The 21908-nt window shown below is 50.7% G+C and overlaps 1 protein-coding gene across 1 annotated transcript in view; it reads right to left on the minus strand.

The window, feature by feature from the left end:
* Positions 1-15975, minus strand: part of DAAM1 (dishevelled associated activator of morphogenesis 1) — a 94024-nt gene extending 78049 nt beyond the window's left edge. Inside the window, exon 1 of the mRNA XM_050975636.1 lies at positions 15925-15975. The gene's annotated coding sequence lies outside the window, so the exon portion shown is untranslated. The remainder of the gene's footprint in view (positions 1-15924) is intronic.
* Between the last annotated feature and the right edge of the window lie 5933 nt (positions 15976-21908).

The raw sequence follows: 21908 nt of genomic DNA on the forward strand, positions 1-21908 counted from the left end.
CCTCTGCATTGTCCTCCTCCAAACCTGTGAAGCCACATTAGGAGTGTTTGCTCTGAAAGTGATTTCTCCTAGAGTATGGGGCTCCCAAACACTGCAGCTTGTTGATCTTATCTGCTTTTCTTCCTACTGATGGCTTAATGTGCTTTTATGAAGTTCAAACCGCCTTCAGGGCTACCTGTGGTCTGCATTCAGGATGCTGAGCCAAGGCTAAGGCCACTTTCTGCAAATGTTTGTTCCAGTAGCCAAATGCAGCTCAACTATAAATAAATATCCAGATGTCCCTGTGCCTTGTTCAGGACTGCATGCACCTGGCTTTGGCTTTCCAGGCATGGGCTGAAGAGCTGCTGGATGCCATTTTACAGCTTCTTGATGAAAAGGCAAGAGGAGCATTCCCATTCCCCAGCATAAAACATTTTCCCAGCTTTTATGTACGTGCAGCACTTCCCTGCAGACTCATCAGCCAAGCCAGGGTCAGGCACTGCCCTTCCACCACGGGTTCAGCAGCAGCCCTGCTCCCAGACTGCCTCTTTTGCTAATCACAACTCAAAAAAGCAGCAACTGACAGAACCAGAGGACAGAGTCTCAAGCTGCACCAAGGGAAATACAGGATGAATATTAGGAAAACGCTTTTTACAGAAAGAATGGTAAAGTTCTGGAATGGCTGCCTGGGGAGGAGGTGGAGTCCCCATCCCTGGGTGTGTTTAACAAAGCCTGGATGTGTGGCACTGGGTGCCAGGGTTGAGTTGAGCTGTTGGGGCTGGGTTGAACTCCATGATCTTGAAGGTCTCTTCCAACCTTGTCATTCTGTGAAAATATTATTCCACAGTTCCAAGTCACAGCCTGTGCTCCCTTGTCCTCTTCATATTACCTCCCAGCTTTGAAAATCAGCACCACTTAGAACACCAGCAGCCACCATGCTGAGTCACACTGCTGGATGCCTCCAGGATGGCACCCACCACCGAGGGCTTCCAGGAATGCCTCTGCCTCCTACAAACTCCCCCGCTGGAAACATTAAAACTACAATTATCTCAGCAGATTAATAACAGCATCTCTGGCAGCAGGCTGAGGCAGGGACTCCCAGCAGCAAAGAGCTGAAGTTACCAGGGCACAGAGGCACACACAGCTGTGTTTGTGGTCCCTGCTGATCTCAGGCACCTCCACCTTGCCACGCTGCCTCACCCCTTCCCCCAAACACACCCCTTTCCCTGGGCACTGATCAGAATTTGGATAAATAAACGTGTCTCATCACATCTATTCACTTAACCCACCACAGAGGGGCTGCCATTCCCACTACACTGGCTTTGGGAGAGCCATTAGCATTTTATTCTGCAATTTCAGGGGTGCTGTGGTCCCTTAGCTCCCCCCAGCCCCAGGGCACAGCTCCTGGCTCCCCAGCATCCTCCTGGCTTAGCAAGGGCAGGGAGGTGAGATCTCACCTTTCTGAGCTGAAAACTGGCCCCACCATGGAGTTCTGCTCTGCTCCAGGGACACCAGGAAGGGAAGGACAAACTGCCTTGCCCCTGGAGAGCAAGTCTCTGCTTCCCTGAGCTAAGAGACTCAGGCACTGCCACAGAAGACAAGGAGCTGATCTTTCAAGGGTGAAGCTGATTTCCCCTACTTTAAGCTAAAATTTGGTGCCTGCCCCAATCTCTCCTCTGTGGTTGCCCTGTGACAGAACCTGAAGGAATGGGATGAAGTTGTGTCAGGGGAGGTTTAGGCTGAACACTAAGGAAAGGTTCTTCCCCCAGAGGGTGGTTGGGCTCTGAACATGCTCCCCAGGGCAGTGATTACAGCACCAAGCCTGACAGAGTTCAAGGAACATTTGAACAACACTCTCAGGCACAGGGTGTGATTCTTGGGATGTCCTGTGCAGGGCCAGAGTTTGGACTCAGTGATCCTTAAGGGTCCCTTCCAGCTCAGAACATTCCAAGCTTCCATGGTAATTTACCTCCCCTCTCCATCTGTAAGCCAAATCAGGGATAAAGCAGGTCAGTGGCTCATTATTTTAGGAACCATGATGAGACATATATATTTTTTAATTAAAGGGAAACTAATTTACCTAAACACTTCAATCGGCTTAATTATCCCAATCCAGGAGTTTGCTGGTGCATTTTTTGTTTTGTTTCTTTTAAAATAACAGAAGTAATCATCCCAGGGAGGGCAAACATCCATTTCCCATGGAAGCCATCCAGGCTTTTCCTGGCATCCTGGGAGGGAGAGCAGCAGAGTGTGAAGGGCTGGCACAGAGGTGGATAAGAGGGTTAAATCCAGCTGCTCAGAGATAAGCTGGTTACACACCAGGGCAGCAAATGGGGGAATAGAGGTTTGCCAGCCTGCAGCAAATGCCTGCACAAGGCACTTGCATGGCTGACACTGGGTATTTAACTCAGAAGTTGCCAATGTTAGAGACCCTGAAGCCACATTTCACTCAAGCTGTCCTGCTGATGAACTGCTTTCCTGGCTCCTCTGAGGCCAGCAACACTGAGGGCTGAAAAAATTGACCCCTGGCTTTGAGGCCAGCATGGCAGGGAAGATGCAGCAGCACATTGCACCTGTTGTTGTGACTTTCTGGTCTTTCAAGGACCCTTGTGAGGCCACACACAGAAGAATCTGAGATGCTGTCACACAGAAGAGTCTGAGATGCTGTCACACAGAACAAACCTCAGGAGATAAAGCAACCAAGGACCCACCCAGCAGCTCTGGCAGAGCACCCCAAAGACAGAACAGGGTGCAAAAAGGCATCCCCCACCACACAGCTTGTGTGTTGTGTGCCTAATCCAGGAACACACATTCCCAGGTGGCACCTTTGGACTGACACATTACATTTCACCACTGCCCTTTAATTCCCTTTTTGCCTTCCAAGACTAAAACTTCTCCCAATTGCTGCTCAAGCTGACCAACAGCTTTTTACTTCCCTTTGCATCCAGAAATACAGAACTGCTGCTTCTGGGAATCATGCAAAGATGGAGAGGGACCTTTTCTCTGTCCTGAAGCCACCAGCCATGCCCAGGTACGTGCAGCTCAGCCACTAAACTTCAAAACTTGTCAGACAATGGAAAGCTTATGGCTATGCTGGAATTCTTTGTGCTTCCAAAACCTGCATCACACGAAACTCTGGAGCTGGAACCCTCCACAGAGATGCCCATCCAGTATGCCACACTTTGGCCCTGATCCAGATACAGGTAAGCAGGAGAGAGTTTCAGCCATGGGATGCCCCAATCCCGCTCTTCCCCCGGCTCCATCCGGAGGCAGCCAGCTGTATCCCACATTATTGTGATTTCCATAATCAAAAAGGGAGTTAGCCTCCACAACCACAAGCCAAAGGTATATTTAGCTCAACTGGAAGACAAGAGATCATGTCCACCACAGATTCAATGAGCTGAGCCTGCTTACGCCAGGAGGGCCCGTCTGCCACCTATGGCAGCTCCCATGGATTTGTTCCCAGCTCCACACTTCAGTGGTCCCCCATGGAGGAACAGACCTGCTCCACAAAAGCTCTGAAAAGCAAAGAGGTGGAAGAATGGGTCCAACAGGTTTCCAAAGCCTTGGGCAGGACACAGTCTCTTGCAAGGGTTTGTGTCATCTGTCTAGACCCTGGAGCCATGGGATGAGGCGCAGGAACCCACATGGGGCTGCACCTCCTTCAGCCCACAGAGAGGAAGAGGATGACAGGGAACCCTGGGGGACCCTTTGCAACCACCCCAGACCCCAGTTCCAGTGTGTCCCCTGCACCCTAGCACAGTACAGGAGGACAAGGACAATTCCCCATTGTCTGCAGGGTCTTTCCTTCAGACCTGCCTCCCAGGAAAAGGTTCATTTCTCCTGCCTCATTTCCATGGATATAATTTCATCCCCCACCTCCTTTGCTGCACTCTCACGCAACTCAAAGACGCAGCCAAAGCCGTGGTTATTTTTACATTTTCCTCCCAGGAGATGGTATCTCCACAGGGCAGGGCTGCCATGCCTCATCAGATCACTGCACCAAACCGCCTCAGCCCCACGACAGCAGGATGAAGTCAGGGGGACACCCTGCCACCAGGTATTTTTCTGTCTCACTGGCATCAAAACTCAGCAGCTTTTCAGTCAAGAGCATCCCAAAAAAGCAAAACAGCACCAGTCCTGGAGGTTGTTCCAGTTCCTCTCTCCATAACTCCCACCCAAGCACTGAAACCATCTTCCAGCCTTCCCAGTTTTAGGTTTTTCTGAGGATTTTGTAGTTGTCATAGAACCCTGGAAGGCACTTGCTTCATCCACAACCAGATCTTTGTGGATTCAGGATTCTCAAATTTTCCCAGCACAGAAAGTGACCGAGTTTGGCCATGCCATGCTGTCAAGGTCCACAGCATGACCTCCCTGATGTGGCACATGGGCTTCAGCACAGCATTCCATGTCTTTAGACCCACATCTCTTATTGGGCACTTTTACACTGGGAGAAGAAAAAAAAGCAGCACTTTTACAAATAACCCAAGAGCTTTTGAAATTTAGGGAGTGGGGAGATGGAGAGCAAAATTCTAGGCATGCAGGGAAAAGCTGGTTTGTGCTTTTTGTGCTCTCCTGTCCCTAGGAAAGTTCCAAGGGTGGTCTGCAGCATGTTACAGCACATCTGCAGCAGTTACACCCTGCAAGTTCACCCAGTGTTTTCCTTTTCCTCTTTCCCCTGACATTACTCTTGCCATCATTTGTCCCTGACAGCAGGCACGCAGGGAAGAAGGCATCACCTGTGCATGGCTTATCTGTAGCTACTTTACAAATAAAAGTGATCATAATGAACATTCGCACCTAGAAGAAATCCTAGAGCCCTTCCCCCTCCTACACCTCCCGAAGCAGAGCACAGATCCAGCTGCTCTGCAACCTTATCTTGATGCAGAAACAGCCTGGGACAGAGATAGAAGGGCTCCCTGGAGGCACAGCTTATTAAAGGCATCTTTCCTTAATCAGCTCTCTTCAAAAACACCGCACTGAAGCGCCGTTCCCGGACTGGTTTTCATCACAGCAGCACCAAACACCCCCAGCCTGTGTGTGTCCCCCTGGAAAGCCAAAGGCTTTTTCCAGGCTAAAAAGCAACTTAAGACCAGACAGATATGCCCAAGCCAAGGCACTTTGGGGGACCTGCAGCTGGGAGTCACAAGGAGCTCTCCAAACTCGCCCCAGGGATGTCACAGGAATGGGGGCCAGCACAGTAATGAAGTCTATGGGATGTTCCCTCTTCATCCAGCAGCTTTTCCCACCAACCCCACTCCTGCTACCGCAGGGGATTGCACACTTGCAGTCAAACACTGCTAATCCCAGGTTTCAAGAAGCAGAGCTACAAAACAACCACACAAAGAGGCAGCAGCTCGCACGCATCCCGGGAACCTCCCTGCAGCCAACGCCTCTCTGTTTATCCAACACGCCATCTCCACTCGTTCAGCTATTTCCATCCCACCCTGCTATTAATGGATGCACAAGAAGGTTGGGTGAGGCGTTGGACAAAAATCTCATTTAGAGATCAAGACAAGCTTAATTGGTTTCTAGCTAGACCTGCACAAAGATGGGTTACTCCACAAATACAGTTGCTAATCTGCCCATTATACTCCCTAAGCTCCCACCCACAAAGAAAAAGAAAATAAAGCAAAGATGCACAATGGAATGCAGGATTTTGAGCGTGTTACTTCCAGCTAGGAACACATCAGGAGTGGTGAATTCTACAAGAACAAGCCCTCTGCTTTTCTTTGAAGGAAAAGGATAACCAAGCAGTAAACAAAATAACAACAAAAAGACCTAACATAGATTAAATCTGCATTTTCCACAGGCAATCCCCAGCTATTCTTGAAGAGCATTTCCAGCAGCTATTGTTTCTGTGGGCAGGCAGAAGCAGGGGAAAAGCTTACACGGCCAAGGAGACGTCATGTCACAAGTGACAGAGTAGAAAAGATGGGGAACCTCGTGATTAAAAAGCACAGGACTGAAACCCTGGAGAGCTGAATTCACTTCCGAACTTGGCTGTAAAAAAAAAAAAAAAAAAAAAAAACTAAATTCGCGAATTTCCTGTGTGATCACATCCTAGATGATTTATTCAAAACCTGGTGTTGAAAAGCCAAGGGAGGGGGAAGGAAGCAGGAGGAGGAAGGGGAAGACACGGTCCTGTGGGCTTTTAATAAGCTTGGGGTTAGAGCAGCACTGGCATGAATACAGAACAATTATCTGTATTGGGTACTGCACGACCTGGAGCTGGTGCTGGGAAAGCACTGAGTATCCCACAAGCTCAGGTGAGAGCCTGCCCTGCTGCTGTGCCCAGGTGTGTGCCATGGGCTCACATCCCACAGGCTTCTGTAACGCTGGACTCCCAACAGAAACAAACACAGCCTCGTGCAAGATGGAAAGGTTGGGGATGGCTTCCCCTCCTGAAGCTACAGGACAATTTAGAACCAAGAACATAAAGCTGTCCCCTGAATGCAGAGTGTTACAAATCAGACACAGGCCAGCTCCAGCAGCAGCAGCAGCCCAGGTAGAGGCAGGTGATGAAAGGGTCCTTAGGTTACACCCTTCTCCCCTTGTGCAGCAGCCCAGGACTCCCAGCTCCAGCTCAGAAGCCCTGTTTATTTTCCTGAAAGGCAGCCAGTTCTGCTAGGCGGGAAGCACTGCACCCACAGGAGAGCTGAGCTGTGGATCCTCTGGCAGCACTGAGCCAGAAACAAGGCCAGCACCACAAAGGATGGGGATCCTGTGCTTGGGACCTTAACAGCAACGTCCCCTGAGCTCCAGAGCACCTTTACAGGGCAAGTTCAGATAGTGCAGAAGAGACAGAGAGGGGTTTTTCCATGACCTTCAGCCACACTGGGTGAGCACAAACCCAAGGCTTGGTGCAAACAGCAGCCCAGTCTCTGGTGTTGGACAAGAGCTTCCAGGCAAGGAGATGTGGGGTTGGTGCTGTCCCAAAACGCTGCTGTGGGAAACTCAGGGTGAACAGATTCAAACTTTTCCTTTCAGCAGCGAGACAAGCTGTAATTAGCAGCACTGAGTCCGACCCAGGGGCTGGATAAGGACATTCCCGTGACATATCTGACAAGGCGACTGTTGGATATGTTTTCCTTGGCTTTTTTCCTCCCTGGAAAAATGAGCACCCATTTTTCACAGGTCTTTTTTCCCCCCACTCCGTGTTGCCTGCAGTCAGTTTCCCAGAGCAAGGGCATACATTTCAGAGCACACAGTAACAGCCCATTACCACAGCTGGAGCTTGGGTCTTGCCATCCCCAAGGGATGGGTCCCTCCTTAATTATCCCACACCTCACAGCATACTGGGGATGCCAGACCCCAAAGACACAGTCTCAGTTTGACTTTCACCAAAATGAAAAACACAGCCCAAACCACAAGGCAAAGGTAAAATAAAAACATGAACATGAGGCAACTGAGCTAGGCTTCGAGACACATCATCACCACTGTCTCACACGTCTCTCACCTAGCTCAGCCTCATCCCCAGAGCAAAACCAACAAAGCTTCCTGTGATGCAGCTACAAGCAATTCTTTGGAAATCAATTCAGAGAATTTTGAGGCCAAAGTCCCTCTTTACTGTCTTTTTCTCATGATGAAAGCTGTCACGCTATAGAATGGCTTGAAAAGCCTGGATGTAAGGTAAGTCCTAGTTTAACAGCTAAGGGAACAGCACAATTTCAGGACTAGGTAACCCAAATCACAGCCTGTCACACATCACTGCAGTTTGAACACAACAATGGCCACCCCTGCATCAATTAAGAACTGACAAGTTTTGCTGAACTTGCTAAGTGAAAGAGCAGCATTTAATACATAAGTAAATGGGGGAAAAAATGAGCATAAAGGCTCAATTCCAGCCCCAGCCCCAAAAGCAGAACTGACTGTAGGGATTACAATATTTAGCATGCTCTAAAAATTTTCCTCAACATCTTTCTGCTCCATGTGATGGACAGGGATTTCTCATGCCTCCAGAGCCACCAGCTACTTCACATGCAATTTGCCAGCAGCACTCTCCATGGAAAAATAGATGGAGGTCATAAATGGATCCAGGTGGTCCCCAAAAAGGTTCCAGTCTCTTTGCAGGGTGTCTCCAAAACGCTGGGACAAGGAGATGGCACACTGAGCTCTGAAAACCCAGACCTGGAGAGCTTTGGTAAGCAAATGGCTTGCGTAAAGTTTCTGTCAGAACACCCATTTGAAGCGCTGGCATTGTAAACAAGGTTGCTCCAGAGGCACCTGGGATTAGCACTGTTCACACAGTCCTTGGCATGACTTACCAGAGAGCCCAGGAACAGATTTGCAAGTTCAGCTTTTCTCCTGCCTGACGCTCGCCCAGCACCTTGGAACAACACCAGAGCTCCGACAGCCTTAACCCTGCTGTCTCCTACATGGAGTTTGAGACAGGGATGGGCATGGCAGGAGCCCTGTGCTTGCTCACAGGACTCAGTGGAAGAAGAAAACCCAAGGAGGCAGCACCGTGGGGCTGCTTTCTCCCTGTGTTGCAGGATGAGATCCAACACCCAGCTGGGCACACGAGTGTCCCCCTGCAGAAGCACAGCAGCTGAAAGCAATGCATGGGATATACAGGGAGAATGGTGCCAAGCCAGACAGGGCAGCTGGAAAACACCAGGCAGCCTAAAGGCTTACCCTGCTATCAAGGCACAGAGCAGCCTCTCTTCCCTGCACTGGGCACACAAGCCAAGACACTCCTCGTGCCTCGGGGGCACAGGGAAGGGAACCTCAGCCAATGGAGCGTCCTTCACATGCAATTCCTGTGGAAGCCAGGCACGACAAGGGCACCCACCTTCCCTGACACATCTCCCCCACCCTCAGCTCTGGCAACAAGGTGCTGTGGTTTCCAGGAGCAGCAGCAGCAGCATGAAACAACAGGAACACGAAGGATGACTGGAGTCACGGCAAGGAAGGCTTTGCACAAACAGATTTACAGTGGCTTCCATCCACACAAGCATCCTTGAAGGAAACAGCTGCACCGGACCACAGCTGACACAGACTCTCCAGGATGGGACATGAGTTCACACCTCCTCTAAGCACCATTCATTAAGTTGATACTGAGGCCAAGCAAAGAACAAGCACTCAGGAAAAAAAAAAAACCACCAAAAAACCATCCAATCAAAAAAACCCCAAAAAATAAAATCATCTCATGGTTAGGTAAAAGTCAGAGGGATGTGCATGTCCAGGGAGCTGCCTCAGAAAGGTTTAGTCAAAAGAAACACTCAGGAGCAGCAGCAGGGCAGACCCACCGTGGCTGAACTCCATGTCACATAACACATCACAGACAGAAAACATCCTCCTGTGCTGCCTCCATGGCCATGCCACAGCAAACAAATAATCTTGATTGATTGGGGTGGGGAAATGGTCTCTGGACTGTTCCTCCATCCTCCTCCTCCTTCCTGGTGGAGCTGGGAGGAAAGCCTGCCAACAGAGTTTGCCTGTAACAGGCACCAAGCTGCTAGAAAATCACCCAAGCAGCATAAAACATCTTTCCACACCCCCCTGTAACACACTGCACTCTCCTTCTCACACCTCAGACCTGAGTGGCTGCAGATCCCATCCCTGAACAATGCCCCTCTACATCCCCCAATTTCATACTCCAGGGTTTTATTTTAATGGCAAGTGCTGTCCTCTCCTCCCAGCCCAAGTGGTGCACAGCTGGCTCCCAGGTGCAGAGCACAGCCCCAGCTGCCCTGCCCTGCAGCCTCAGCACATGGACAGTTGTGTTTCTGCCCAAAAACAGTGTGAGGACTTTCCTGCTTGGTGACAGTCTGCCCTCAAATGCTTGACCCTACAACCTCTGAGGATGCTCTGCTCACTAGAAGGGGAGACAAGCTGATCCTCACTCCTGCAAAGTACCCTCCACACCCTGCAGAGCCTTCCCCAAAAGCTGCCAAGCTCTGTAGCTCAGTTTTGCATATTGGTACAGAGCCCAGCTGCTGGTGTTTCACACACCACCCCCCAGAGTCTGCCTCTGAATGGCACAGTTTTGAATTGCTTCCTCCTGCCATACTGCCCCAAGGCAGGATCTGCCAGCAGCCCTGCCCATCGCCAGGGAAACAGGATGAAGGCCCCATGAGAAAGAGGAGCAGCAGGCAGCAAGGAACTCCAGGAGATCCCACTATGCTCTCCTCGGGATGGGCACAGGTCAGGTGGATTAATTGGGTCCTTCCCCTCTCTTTATCTCACCGATCTCCGGCTGTTGCCAAGTTGTTTTGAGCTCTGGCATGGCTGCTTTCCACCCAGGGCCCGCACAAAAGCAATGAGGAGCCTCAGCGCAGAATTCCTGGCAACAGTCCAAACCCAGAGGTCGGTAATTGGGTCACTGGGTTCAGCTTCCGAAAACCATTCCTTCAGGAGGTGTGGTAAACACAGGCACAGTCACAGACAGAGCTGGACACTCCTGCAGCTCCTCCACCACACCCCATTTCATTATCCTTTCACAAAGCACTCGGTGGCACAGGGACACAGCAGCCTGGACAGGGAGAGCTCAGACTTCCACGCAAGCTGCGTGCACGGGGGAGCCATGATTCAGGTAAGCAGCACGTAGCTGAAAGCACATCGCTATGCAGTGCTCAGCCCCAGGAATGCAGAAGGGAAACATGAAGCCACTTGTCTGGCACGGCAAATAATCCTTCAATCATCCGCCAGGCCCTGCTGGGAGCTCTGGGTTGGGAAAGAGAGGAGGATGTCTCCAGCCAGCGACGCATCAGCTCTCACCAACCGCGCTTCCTCCAGGTCGGCAAGCGAGCTCAAACACAAAAATAAAAATCCAAGCAAGTGGCATGTACTGCAGAAAGAGAAGAGATTTGAAGAGCAACCAACATTAGCCCCCATCAGCACTGGCATGGTGAGCAGCCAGCTGGTGTCAGAGTGCCTCCTGCTGATTCCCCGAATTCTGGGACTCAGGCTGGGCCCTCCCAGGGGGCTCCCCTGTTGGGAGAGACCCTCCTGGAGTGGTCTTGTGTCAGGAAAGAGAGACCCACTGGATTTTTTTGTGGTCTTCAGGTTCTTGTTTATTGTTATCTTATCTAGCGTTTTACACAGTGTCCACACCAGGCTCAGTGCACTGGAAAAGCCCTGCAAAAATGGCCAACAATCTTTCATTACAAGGTCTTTTAAAGCCAAATTATCCAATTAAGAACTGACACCTAGATTATTTCCCTTTTTAACCCAATAACTGATCCCCAAAAGCTTGCAATGCGGACTTTTCTGCCCAATTACAAAATGCCACCCAAACCCATGAAGAAGGAGGAAGAAGCATGAAGAAGAAGCCCAGGATGACACCCTGTGCCCTCCATCTTGCTTCCATCCACAACACACTAAAAATCCCCAAACCTCAATTTCTCACCTAAGTGATACATCTACACTACTCTCTACAATCTACTTTGCACCTTAGTGGATTCTAGTCTATTCTGGAGTTTGGGAAACTTTCTCCATGACTGAGGGTCAAAGTCAGTGCTCCCCTGGGGGTCAGGGCACCCCAGAGCAGACAGGGAAATATTCCTGGTGCCCTGGGTTTCCACAAGCTGGTGGGTAAGAACACGCCCATCCAACACCGCCCTTCCAGAGGGCCATGGCAATGTTTTGAACACAGTTTCTCAAGGCAACTCAGCCACGAGAAGAAGAAGATGGAGAAACCTTCTGAGTCATGGTCACACTGACTCACCAGCAAGTGTCTCTAGGCTGGGCCACCCCATCCAGTTTGGCTGACTCAGGAAGGGACCATGAGCAACCTCATCCTCCCAGGTGTTACAGGCAGCACAAACCTCCTCCATTTCACACATTTACAATAAACTGCCCCCAAAAGGCTGGGGGTGAACACAGAAGGGAGCATGAACAGGACGGGGGAATCAGAGACTCATGTGACAGCAGAGAGGTTGCTCCAGACCTGGGGACAGCATGGGACAGATGCCCTTGGGAATGACCCCACCCAACCCCACCATGAGGAAAACACAGGCCAGATGTTCAAACAACTTCAGGCATTAATTTGGTTAATTTGCTACAATTCAGGTGGCTGGTGTTCAGGCCACACCAATCACGAAGCAAAGTGCTGTCAGCTCAGATCCTGAAACTCTTCAGTCAAGAAACCACGTCCTTACAGTGTGCCAGGGCCGTTTCTCTCATTTCCAGCTCCTTTGGTTTTCTTCTCAGTGGCCACAAAGATCTGAAAGCTTTATGACTCACTGAGCTGAGATTTTCTGTGCTACCCCAGAACTCCTGGTTCCTCAGTGAATTCCAGAATGTTGTGACATGCCACAAGGACAGAAGATACCAAGTGCAAATGGTCTCCTGAGAGGGCAGGAGGGTTAAGTAGGCACCAGCACAGCTTTTCTCCCAGTTAAGGAAAGAAAGAAAAGAAGAATCAAAGGCAAACAGCAAATTACAACATGTATCTGGCAAGGGGCTGTGGAGCCTCTAATTTTTGCATTAAATAGAAAGTTGGAAATCATAGAATCACAGAATGGTTTGGGTTGGAATGGACCCTAAAGACCATCTGGTTCCAACCCCCTTCCCCTAGTTTAGGTTGCTCAAAGAATATGTCATGAAGGGTGAGGGAACTAATGCAATACTCAGAAGAGCTTCTGCTGGAATATTTAATGACTTTCCAACCCTTAACTAGCTGTTTCTCTCATCCCCTAGAATGGTAAATACACAGAGAGAGTAAATCTATGGGACTTGGCATCTAAATTAACCAACACACAAGTCAGGATCAGGAATTCAATATTTCTGCGCCAATTTACGGCCCTTTGCTCAGATCAGCTCCTTTTTTTTTCCAGCATGGCACTGACATCTGTTGTGCTGCATGAGTGAAAAGTACATATATGATTAAGAGGGGGGGGGAAATCAATGTGGACATGACTTGAATTTTACAGCATTTGGCAGCCACAACTTGCAAATAAACAGCTGTCCCAGCAGGTCCATGCAAGCTTAACAGCACAGCAATAAAACACAAGGTTTTTCTTTCCCTTTAAAAGGATTTTGCTTGTATAAAAAAAAGTATATTTTTATAAGAAAATAAATTGCAGGTTGAAGAATCATAGTTAGGTCACACTCAATTCCAGCAGAACAAGCACATCCTGCTTCACATGGCCTCACCAGTCACTCCACAGCAGTGGCAGCTTTCTGAAGCCAAGTTAAGATATTTAATTACCAGCATCAAGTCAGAAACCAAAGCGTCCAACAAAATCCTCATTTGTGAGCGAAGCCTGCAGAAATGTCGCTGAGCAGGCTTTGGCAATCTCCAAAGCTGACAGCTGGATGCCCTGGCTTATCAACTGCTAGAGCACAGGCGGAAAAAAGCTCTGAATAGTTGCAGTGCCGAGCAAGCCTTCAAGGCAGCCCCGCCAGCCTCTTGAAAAGGCTCACAGAAATAGGCAGGCTTCATTTATTAATACTTCAGAGATAAAAGTGGCCGTGTAGGAGCAGTGCAGTGGGTGTCTATGGAGGAGGAGGATGGGCAGACCACTCACTCTGGGTGGTGCATCTGTCAGGATCCCCACACAACCCATTCAGGTTATAAAGGCACCAATGTGCAACCTGGGCAGACGGTGGGTTGCTCCAAGTGCATCAGCTTTTAGGGATGGACCCAGCAGGGATCCCCAGCACCCCAGGGATCCCTGGTTTCCAGGGATGGAAACTTCGAAGCAGGAAGACAGAGAGAGAGGAGCCACGCTGCTGGCTGGCTGACCAACAGAATTTTTGGGAAGCCCAGCTGCCCAACAGCCCCATGTCCCCACTGCCTTGGGTTCCTCAGCTGTGACATGACAGCGCGGGAAAAAGTGGAGGAAGGAACCAAAACAAAGCAAAGAAGCAAAGGGAGATAAACATGATCCAGTTAGACCAGCTGTCCCCAGGTCTAGCCTGTCCTCACCGGAGGAGCCGGCCCACTGTGGCTGTCCTTCCCTGATCCCTCCTGCACCCCTGCCACAAACAAAGGGTCAGATAAGGAGCCAGCTCAGGTCAAGACCGGTCTGACTCCGTTTCAAGCCCAGGGGAGCGGATTCAGCGCTGATTTTACACCTCACCCATCCTGTTTGCCTCCCCGGGGCAGAGGCCAGTACACGGAGCAGGGTGCACGCCTGGCTGGCTGGACCCAAAAATCCCAGGGCCGTGTCAGGGCACCACGGGCAGAGCCACACACCAGCTGAATGCTGGCCAGAGTCAGGAAGTGTCACTGCTTCCTCCTGTCCCGGTGTCACACAACACTGGGCGGTCGGAGATCGTGGACTTTGGCTTTTGCTTCCTGCTCCTGACAGAGCAGAGGCAGGTCCCGGCAAATGGCCATGGGGAGAGCAGGGTGAGTCACTCATTAATCGAGGAACAGCAAGGTGGATGTCTGACCTGCAGGGTTTGGGGGGGAAACGCACGCCAAAACAAACTCCAGCGCTTGTGGAAAAAGGTCCAGATGCTGCAGGACACCTTTACTGCTACTGGGACTCAAAGAGGGGCAGGCAGGGAATGCTGATAGCTTTGGAATATATTGGTTTTGGCAAGGGAGGATAACCAGGTTGCGCCACGGTTCACCACTGAGGCATTAACACACACCAGCACTTGATTTTGTACTCAGTATCAGAATCAACCTCTAGAGAGGGAAAAAAAGGAAACCGCTGGCTTCTCCCTCTCAATGCTGCCGGGAGAAGCTGCCTGGCTGTACAATGCTGGGCCTCTGCAGTGCTCAGGCCTGGTCAAAACCACCAGGGCAGCCTGTGCCATGGGCTGCCCTCTCCCCAGCACCTGAAAAAGGGGACTTTGCTGCACCCCGTGATCTTGCACTGCCTCCGATTTCCACAGGGAGAGCCCCTTCCCCAGTCTGGCAGCACAGTCCTGTCAGCTCACGTGGCTTTTATCAGGAGGCATATTATCGTCATATTATCATCTGTCTTTGCCTTAAATTAACCTTGATCACTTAAAGATGCAGACTGTTTCACACCAGCACCAATGCAAGAGGCAGCATGGTGTGAAAGCCATGAGCATTGCAGACCCCAGGGACCAAACCCCACTGTTCACACTGAAGACTTCAGGACAAGCAAAAGACCAGGATTTGACCACAGCCATCGCTCAACAATGGCAGAGGGTGCCAACCCTCAAGGCTCCACACAGCAAGGGCATTGTCCCTCCTCCAGGTAGACCCCTGACCGGAATCCTCCCTCCCAGAATTTTTGGGCGGGTGCAGCCTGTGATAGACAGGACTTCCCCACCTGGTACCTGAGCCACACACCTGCTTGTAGCCAAGCCACAGCCCAACACCGGCACATGCCAAAATCCTACTCCCAGCCCAGCTCCCACATCAAAGCATCGGCTGGACAAGAGCACGCCTGCAGCAAAATGTGTGACACCAGCACCAGAGGCTTGGCACATACCCACGATGGGGCAGCCCCAAACTGCTGTGCCTGTGGGGAGGCACTCAGGAGGCTGAGGCCCCCCAAAGCCCGCAGGAGCCCCATCAGGGGGGTCACATCGGTGGTGTGGGAGTCGCCGCAGGGGTGGGAGCCGCCGTGCCAGCCGGCGCCGGGGCTGCAGCAGCCTCCGGAGGCGTTGCCATGGAGAAGGCAGAGCAGCAGCGGCATCCCGCATCCCACGCCCCCGCGTGGGCGCCCCCTGCCCGGCGCCCACGGGGCTGAGCACCGCCCGGGACACGGGACACGCCGGGGCCGGGGGCACGCCGTGCTCCGGGGCGCCGGCAGCGGGGCGGGCGCCGCGGGGCCCGGGCGCTCCCCCCGGGGCAACAGCTCCACGCAGCGCCCGGGGCGGGGTGGGACGCGGGCTCGCCTCTCTCCCCACGGCGGGGAAAAGGCAGAAAAGCGTCGGCCCCTGCCCCGCTGCCGGCGCTCCCGAACCCCTCCCCAGCACGGCCGCGGGCTACGGGAGAAGGGCAACACACTCCGCCGAACGCCCCTCAAACCGAAAGGGGAGGAGCGCCGAGGGGCTCGGAAGACTCACCGCAGCGCGGCCGCCGTTCCTGCCGGGGCGGAGGGCTCGCTGCCCGCGGTCCGCCCGCCGTTCCTGCCGGGGCGGAGGGCTCGCTGCCCGCGGTCCGCCCGCCGTACCTGCCGGCGCGGCGCTGCGCTGCGCGGCGCGGAGCCCGCCCGGCCCCTGCCCACAATGGGCCGCGCCCGCCCCGCCCGGCGCGCTGGCGTCAGCGCCCGCCCGCCGCCGGGACTGGGAGTGAGTGACGCGCGGGGCGGGGGCTCCGCCACCGGGGTACCCTACCGCACCGGGGGTACTGCCGGAGCTTCTACCGGGGGTGCCGCACCGAGGGTACCGTAGTAGGGATGCTGTGCAAAGGCTGTACGGCACCGGCGGTACCGCACCAAGGGCACCGCACCCGGACGCTCCGCTGCGGGCCCCGCACTGCCCGTGCTGCAGGGGAGGCGGAGGGCAGGCGGGAGGGTCCCGCTCTCGCTCCCGCCGAGCGGCGAAGATAAAGTTTCAGCCGGCTGGCGACATGGGCGACACGGACACGCGGGATCTGTGTCGCAGATGCCTGGCAGAGGCCTCCCAAGATGCGGCAGTCTCCGCTCGGATTTAAGAAATCAATTTTCCAGGGGTTTCCATTTCACATGAATCAGAGCAGCAATTGGATACACGGTTGGATTCCCACATACATGGGAATAACCTCGCTGCATGAGATGGCAGAAGGAGTGGTTAGTGTTCTTGGTGCAAATCAAAACTCAGATCAAATTAGTAGTGTGGAACATTTTACCTTAAGTAGACTTTTTTTTTTCTTTTTGAGAAGACGTCAAGCTATTTACATCTTAAGTAATTTTTTTTTCTTTCTTGGCAACAACTATATGCCAAGGTCTGAAAGGCAGGAAGTGATATACTGTGATTGTGTTTCATATGCAGTCTGCACAAAAATTGATGCAGGGACAAAGGAAAAGCCAGTGTTGGGAAAGTAAAGAAAGAGCATCCATAGCGTTTGTACCAAAATGTGAAGTAAAATTAACAGAGTCACAGAAGGGCTTAGGTTGGAAGGGACCTTCAAGATCATCTTGTTCCAACCCTCCTGTCATGGGCAGGGACACCTTCCACTAGAACCTGTTCTAGTGGAAGCTGTCCCTGCCCATGACAGGAGGGTTGGAAGGTTTCTCATTGGCCTTTTTCATCTGTGCCTGACCCCATTAGCTTTCCTGACCCCATCCTTAAAAAATCCCCATCAAAATCGTATCCCTGTACTCCTCCTAGGTCACCTATCCCTGCTTCCATTGGCTGTTTGTTTGCTTCTCGCTCCTCTAACTGAGAAGCATTTGCTTCTGACTCCTCAGTTAGAGGAGCAGGTCTCTGCTCAGCTATGCTGGTCTCCAGCCTGCCTTGCTTGAATTCTTGCCCATTGGGTGTTGAAGCAAATGGGAGGCAACAATCACAGAGGCAGTTTTGGGATAAAAGGTGTCAAGGGCAGGTTTTCAGCAGCAGCAAACCCAATGATGGTGTTGTGAAACTGGTGGGACAAGAGGACAAACATCTGTACCCAGGCACAGGTTTTGGCAAGAGAAATTATAACTCACAAAATCTATCACAGTCCTTGATGGAGCCAAATATGTGGTGGAAAAACAGAGATCTAATGGATATAAGAGATATTGATTTCCTAAAGGCTTTGACAAAATTCTTCATCAAATGATATTAAGGGGAGTAAGGAGCCATGAAAAAAACCTCAGTGGTTTATAGGCAGAAACCACAAAAGCCAGTCTGGGGTGGTCAGTCTGTATTGGAGCTATGAGATGGGAGTTTCACAGAGATCTGAGCAGGGGTCTGTGCTCAGCATCTTCATCAGTGATGTAGCAGTGGAGGTGGGTGGGGACATGGTGATGGCTTCTGTTGACACTGAGCTGCTTGGAAAGGCCAATGGCACCAAACCACAGTGGGACCTCGGGATGCTCAGTGACAAAATGACAGATGAAATTCTCTGGAGACAAATGTAAGTGATGAGCCTCACAGGGAGCACTCCTAACATCATGCAAATGGCAGCAGGCTCTGAACTGACTGCAGCCCCTCAGGAAAAGGATCCCAGGTTATAACAAGGAATTTGATGAAAGCATCAACTCATTGCTGAGCAGCAGTCAAGAAAGCAAATAGATGGATAGGAGTTAATGAGGTAAGAGGAAAAAGTGCTGTACAGTTCCTGGTTTGCTCTTCTCTTGAATGCTGTGAGCAGCTGTGGCCTCTGTTCTCACCAAAGAACTAGTAATCAAAGATAGGGAGCATTTTTCATTGAGGTAGAGGGTTAGGCCAGGACTATTCAATCCAGAATTTCTATACAAGCTCCAGGCTCAGGAAGTCCTGGAGCTGTGTGCAGCCTGCTGTGGGCTTGGAGAGTTTATGGGAAAATATCCCTGAACACTTCTCTTAGCCCTGGCTTATCATACACCATTGGCTATGAGAGGATGCTGGGCAGGATGGTCCCTGTCTCCATCCCAGCACAGCTTTTCTTTTGCTCTTCCATTCATCTTTTTTTTTCCTCCATAAAAAGCCTTCCCAGGACTCTCCTTCCCATTCTTCTCCTGAAGGACTTTTGTTAACCATACAGTGATGGTTTGATCTGGAAGCTCCCAGCCTGGGTAAGTATCAGCTTAATGGTTGGCATCTGGAATTGCATCTTCCTCATCAAAACTGCTCAGCCATTTTCTTGTAACTGCCTCCTCAGAGCTTGTTTGGACGCTGCTTATCAAGCCCCATTGTGTTGCTTTCCTGCTTGTTTTTCCAACAGCCGCCTATTAAATTAAGCTCCTGTATTCAGACAGGAAAACCCAATAAGCAGCTGCCCAGAGCCTTTCTGGATAAGTAGGACACATGCAATAGTCATAGTGTAAGACTGATGAGCATCCGGCCCCGAGAAGGGGAGAGCATGGGTACCAAGCCTGCTTGGAAAATAATCCCTGTAATGCCTTGTAACAGGAGGGTGTTGGCAGGGTTTGCTCATTGGATGAAAAACTAAACCAGGACTTTCTCAGAGCTGAGGGAAAGAAAATGGGTTTCTTGTTCTAAATCTGTAAGAATATACTTGGTAGTGTTCATCTTTAGATGCTCACTAGACCCTAATAAATGTTCTCTGAGACCAATCCATGTCAGATCAATTCTGTCTTCTCCCTGGGGAAGAGTTTTTATGTGTTCCAGTGAAACCTAAAAGGACACTCTTGATTCAGCTGACAGTAATGGAATATGGAACCCATCCCCTTACAAAAATTAAGTAAAATTGATTTTGGAGGGAAAAAAGCCCTCTCGAGGTTATAGTCTTTCACGTTGCACAGATGATATGCTCAGCAGAAAAACAGGCCACAGCTTTTATTTAATTGTTGTTCTGCTCTAAACCTAAGACTTGCACCAAAAGAATAAAACCACCATCTGAGCCCCTACCACCATCCCAGACCATTGGAGCTTGTGGGAGTATTTCCATCACAGCAATCAGGGCTGGTTTTGGCTCAAAGGTAGGAGACAGCATTATGCTTTTTGTTCTTTGATTTGAGGTTTTTAGAGTCCGTAGAGGACATTTAGAGGTTCTGTATCTGAGCTGGGATATTCTGTGTGAAAACAAACCACACCCTAAACCAATGTTATCTCCAATAGCACCAAGCCCAATCTCACCCCAGGGTTCACATCAGCTCCCTGCAGCTGGCAGAGGGAGGTAAAGCTTCAGTAACATTTCATAGCCCCAGAAGGGAAAATAAACCCGTTCCCAAGGCAGGACTCAGTGGGCTGGGAGCATTAGCAAAGACTCAGTGGATTTAGGCCCTGATTCTGCAAAGTCCTTAAGCTTGTAAGGAATTTGTAATTTGCTTGTAAGCAAATTCCCATCCGCTTCAGTGGCATTTAATCACATGCACATAAGTGCTCTATGGTGTACCAGGGAGTTGTACCTTAGTGGAGGTTGGGATATCGGGAGACCAAGCAACCAAATTCCTTTCCAGTGTGTTCAGATAAAGGTAAAATCATGGAATCATATTACAGAATCATAGAATGGTTTGGGTTGGAAGGGTTCTTAAAGATAATCTAGTTCCAACCCCCCTGTCATGGGCAAGGACACTTTCCACTAGACCAGGTTGCTCAGTGCCCCACCCAGCTGGTCTTTCTAAGAAATAAAAAATGTAAGAAATAAATTGAAGAGCAGATTGTGAGACTTACTGTAAACAGTTATAACAAGGTATTGCTCCAGCCCTGCCCTGTCTAAAGCCACTCTGCTGGGAGATGCTGGGAGACCACAGCCTCTCCTGGCTGCTTCACCTGAAAGAACACCATGCCCTGTGGGAAACATGACTGTGGCATAGAGAGATAAAGCACTTGTAAGTGTGCTGGGGTGTAGGAAGCTTTAAATTATCTCAGTGGCTTGGTCAGGGCCTTTCACCTCACCCCTCTCTGTGCTCTGTCATTGCCTTCCTTCCCTCTCCACTGGTCCCTGCAGCTGCCAGAAGCCCCTCGTGCTTCCCTGGCCATCCATCCTCCTGCCTGTCTCCTGTGAGATGCTGCACGTGTGGCCATGCCCTGGTTTGGATCATCTTGCTGGTACCTGGTTTGTCTTTGGCAGACTCCTGACACTCAGCTCCTGATTGCTCACAAAGCCAAGGGTTAATTTTCCTCCCTGGATTGTTTTGCCAGTGCCAGGCTTCACCCACAGCCTTGTGCCAGCCTCAGATACTGGGTTTGGGGGAAAATGTGTTGTTCAGGGTGCCTGGAGGGCTCTGTCTTTTCTCCCCTAGACTTCCCAACACAGCTAAAAAACAAGCCACTCCTGATTAGGGATCTATAACTTTGCCAAGGTCTTTTTTCTTCTCACTATTCCTAGAGATGACTTGCACTGAATTGCTGTAAAAGGTACAAAACAAACAACAATAACAAAAAACACCAGAGCAAATTCTCAGTGGATGAAAGTTCAGTGCCCTGTTTTCTTCCTCACATCCTTGGTTATTATTATGAGACGAGGGGTAGCATCCAGGGAAGAGGTGAGGCAGAGGAAGAGGAGTGAAGGGGTGGGAGAGGGGTGTAAATCAGTGCCTCTCTCTCAAGGCCAGAGACTGCTGCAGATTTCCACCAGCTGTTGCTGTGGCTGTCAGAGAAGGGTTTAACAGGGATGTGTGCACACACAGCCTACAGGGAGAGCTGCTTTTATTTGTTCTCATCTAGCAGGGGCTGAATTTATTGCCTTTGCAGAGGGGCCAGCAAAAAGCCAGAGCATCACTTAAATCCCATTTAAAACCTCAGATTAAGGCTTTGCAGGAAGGGAAAACAGGGAGGTGGAAACAGCCTGGCCAGATCTGGCTCCATTGCTTGGGGGAGTGGGCTACAAATCCACATGGCTACAACATCCAGGGGGACAAGTGAGGTTGTTGTTTTATCAGTGGAGCATCCTTTGCTCCAGATCTGTAGCAGCAACAGAGTGAGGAAGTGCCAAGTCACCTTACACTCATGATGAGCCTCCAGCCTCTTACTGGAGCATGGAACAGTTAACTCCCAGGTCGCCAGGTGGGTCCAATTCTGCCATCCATTAAGGAAAGAAGCTTATCCAAAGGAATTAGGAGCCCTCTTCAAGGGCCTGCCTGCATTTGGAATATCTTAATCCTCATGATTTTTGACATGGTTCAATATTCTGTACCTACCTCACTTTTGCAAGATGCCTAAGCCAATTCTTGGCAGAATTTGTCCAAAGTGACTCAGCCAAGGTCACTCTTAGAGTCTGTGGTTGACCTGGGAATGGCTCACAGATACCCCAAGTCTTGGCTGAGCACAATAAATCACAAAACCCTCTCCATCTTGCTCACTATTTTGGTTCCTCTGATTTGTCCTGCATCATTAAATTTTTACAGTGCCTGACTCCAGATGACTTAAAGTTTGTGCCTCCTGTCTCCAGTAACTGCAGAGCTAAGAGGTTTTGTTCCTCCCAGCACAAGGGCTGGAATGTGAAGACTCAGCGACCAGCACAGGCAGGAATATTTCTC

This window comes from Serinus canaria, chromosome 5 (genome assembly GCF_022539315.1).
Source record: "Serinus canaria isolate serCan28SL12 chromosome 5, serCan2020, whole genome shotgun sequence".
Classification (NCBI taxonomy): domain Eukaryota; kingdom Metazoa; phylum Chordata; class Aves; order Passeriformes; family Fringillidae; genus Serinus; species Serinus canaria.